Raw genomic sequence first — 3,969 nt, 5'->3', positions numbered from 1 at the left:
GTAATTTCTCTTCGTGTTTCTTTTCTTTTTCCTCCAACAACTGCTGTAATCTCTCTTCTTGTTTAATTTCTCTTCGTGTTTCTTTTCTTTTTCCTCCAACAACTGCTGTAATCTCTCTTCTTGTTTAATTTCTCGTTTTCTTGTTTCTTTTCTTTTTCCTCTAACAACTGCTGCAATTTCTCTTCTTGTTTCTTTTCTTGTTTTGAGCTGCCATTGTTGCAGGTTTTCTTGCAACTGCTGTTGTCTCTCTTCTTGTTTCTTTTGCTGTTCTTGTATTGCTGCCATCAAATCTGCTAAACTGTAGTTTGATTTGCCGCTTCTCGTTTCCATCTTCTCTTTTTCTTCTTCTTTTTTTTTATCCCACTTCTGACACCAATTTGTCACGTCTCCGTTTGTTAATTAACTTTCCGTAACTTCATTCCGACGAAACTTTAGCGACACAAGTCCTTACTTAATAAAACTGGTTTATTCTTTCTGAATATAACTTAACCGATACACTCAACTTCAACAATCGCGCTAAAACAAACGCTATAACAACGAACGTGCTCAATAATACTCTCTGACTGCAGATCAATTACTCACTGTCTACACACACATATCCCGTCACGTTTTCACCCTCTTATATATACCAGGCTACCCTATACCTAGCAAATGCTAGAGCATTCGCCAAGGTACAGGATAGTTCTAGAAAGCAGAGGGCGTGAGAATAGTCACGTGATCTCGCTGACGCAACAATACCATAGAAAAGTTTATTGTTATTTCTTAAATGCATGTCCTCCAGTAGGACAGTGGTAAGTCTTAGGATTGACAAAGCTAAACTCAGTGGTTTGATTCCCCTCGTTAGATAAAGCAGATAGCTCAATGTGGCTTCACTATAACAAAAACACACACGCTTAAATACACGAATATTGTTTAAAAGTGCAATGAAAATAATTGTTTTATTACAACTTACAGCTTTTACAGTAAGGAAAGGTATCTTTTAGAACAGATGGGATCATTACAAAACCTTCTTTACCGTTAAAACTTGTATACTTGAGAATGATCGCATCTGGGATCGAAACGTCGTACCTGTTCTAAAAATAATATTCCTTACTGTAAAATCTGTAACTTGTAATCAAATCATACTATATCAATAAGTAAACACAAAACGAAACTATAATTTATAATTATTATCAAAATTTAGTTATAACTTTTATTAATTTTCTCACCACTGATTTCCATCAGTATAAATATTGTTACGTCTCCGTTCGTTAGTTGATTTTCCGTAACTTCGTTCCCACGAAACTTTAGCGACACACGTCCTTTCTTAATAAAACTGGTTTATTCTTTCTGAATATAACTTTACCGATACACTTATTTTCAACAGTCGCTCTATAACAAACGCTATAACAACGAACGTTAACTTCAACAATACTTTCTTACTGCAGTCCAATTACTCACTACCTACACACATTATCACGTCACGCCGTGACCATCTTATATATATACCAGACCACCCCCAATCTAGCAAATGCTAGAGCACTCCCAAAGGAACAGGATAGTTCTAGAAACGTGGCGTGACACTAGTCATGTGACCTCGGTGACGCAACAATATGAAATTTGGATAAATAATCATCTTTATCATATACGGTTTCTAAATAGTATCATAATAGTATCTTCGAATTTTTTAAACTAAAGCAACTTTTTAAAAATGATTAAGAGAGTAAACAGTGAAGATATATCAACGTCGTTGTCTTTTGTGCGTTATTTAAATACCAAAAGTACAACAATTGTTTGGGAAACTGAAATATTTCATTCAAATCTATATTAATATAATAGTACTGTCTGTTGTATGTGACTACTTCGCAGGGTGTGGATAGATCTTCACCAGATTTGGTGTGGAGTTTCATTGGGTCCATGGGGAGATACATAAAACTTTTCAGTTTTGTGTTTTTCGTTTTTTACCACTACCTCACCTCCTGTGAATGGATATTCACCAAAATTGGTATGGAGATTCATTGTGTCCATGGGGAATACATACACATTTTCAGTTTTGCATTTTGCGGTTTTTGTGGGCGTTTCTTACAACTACCTCACCTTCTTTAGATGGATCTTCACCAAATTTGATATAGAGGTTCACTGGGTCGATGAGGAGGTACATATAACTTCCCGGTTGCACATTTGTGTTTTGCTGTTTTTGTGGGCGTTTTTTTTTTACAATTACATATAAGGGAAGCAACTTTTCATGTCCTAAGATAACCTTTCATTAATTATGAATTTACATAACTTCCGTCCAGAGGACGGGTACGCCAGCTAGTAGTTAATAAACCATTAACATTAACAATGTCACTTCCCGAAACATATTGTTACTAGAACCTTAGCCAAATATAAAACCAAACTCAATAACAGAGAAAAGAAAAGGAAAACAACATAAACTCCAAGAAGGAATTAAAATGCACAAACTCACACACACTGATACTAGGTGTCTTATCATATCATGGCCATGTAACAAAAAGTATCATATAGACCAGAAGCCAAGACCAATTTAATCATGTGTCTGAGGTCAAAAGGTTTTAATCTGTATTTTAACTCAGAAAATGGTGTAGAATAAGAAGACAAATGTCTTGGTGGCACCAGTGGGTGGGTTGTGGGTGAAATAGGATATGGTTTATGCCAAGGTCGAAAAAAAACGCTGTCAAATAATTGGGATTTGAGCCCTAGAAACCATCATGGGTTTGTGTATGATATGCCTTTTGGTCTTAATTTGATCAAAATAGATGGTGTAATAGGAAATAATAAAATAATGGCATTTTGTTTGGATAACACAGTCTAAAAATTAAAAATATCAAAAAAATCTGTGGTTTTCCGTTAAATTTTATAAAACTTTCAACTGAAAGATCAAAGAAGGGGGATTAATAGCTTATGTCTATATGCAATTTTGGCTAAAAATATCATTTTGTAAAAAGTCATAACTGTTAGGCACCATGATGCTGCTTCTGTGGAATACAAAACATTTAAATATCACCAAGACAAAAACTTGCCGTTTTTACGTCAAAAGTCTGCTAATAACGTATTTGTTTGCATTGGGGCTTTTCACATTGCTTTGACGTACTTTGCTGGCATCGGTTATCTCATATCTGAGTCAGGAAAACCAGAGGTACTTGCGGAGTCTGAGGTTCTTGCTTGTGGGTCACTGAGTAAGTTTGTTTCAGGGAGGCATTACAACAGATGCAAGAGGTTGAACTCTCTTCTAGCAAATGCAGTGCATGTATTACACTTTATGTTCTTCTTGCCCACGCATGGCCCACTTGAAAACGAGTTTGTGGAACTTCTCAATGAATTGCATAATCATTCAGGAAAGGACACAATAGAAAAGATCGAGAAATTGGTAGTTTATACAAATATTATGCACAAATATTCAAAATTTACTGATGGAACCCGGAGCGGCAATCATGGTGCGAAAGAAAAGTTCTAGATGATGTACATAGATCTAGTAGAACTGTTCCTACAATTCAGTATGTCTATAAGGACAAATAACTTGGATCTCTTTATATACTCCCTTGATAAAATGTGTCATAGTTTCTTTGCTACCTAGCATCCAAATTATGCCAGACATATCTGGTGTTCTGTGCACTCAAACTACTTAATATTGACAAAAGCCGCCCTAGATTACGGGAAATCCTGGAAGCAGCGCCCTTTTCAATAAGGCGAACTCATAAATCCTTCAGTAGAGTGGCTGTTGATTTAACACTAGAGCAGACTGTTAATGCAGATGCTGTATCATGTAGGATTGGCATCAGGTCCGTCAGTGCATCACAGGAGAGTAGAACAAAGTGGATGGTTACCTAAGTGGCCAGAAGCAGTATCATTGGTCATCTTCTCAGGATAGGTGGTCTGCAAATGGGGAGGATACCACTCAAGAGCTTCAGCGGCACAGAGTTAAATGCAACAATGATGACCTTCCAAAGGTGTCACTCAACATCAATCACT

The sequence above is a fragment of the Limulus polyphemus genome, unplaced genomic scaffold (assembly GCF_000517525.1).
Source record: "Limulus polyphemus unplaced genomic scaffold, Limulus_polyphemus-2.1.2 Scaffold358, whole genome shotgun sequence".
Taxonomy (NCBI): Eukaryota; Metazoa; Arthropoda; class Merostomata; order Xiphosura; family Limulidae; genus Limulus; species Limulus polyphemus.
The sequence above is the reverse complement of the archived record's forward strand: the minus strand, read 5'-3'. Positions refer to the sequence as shown.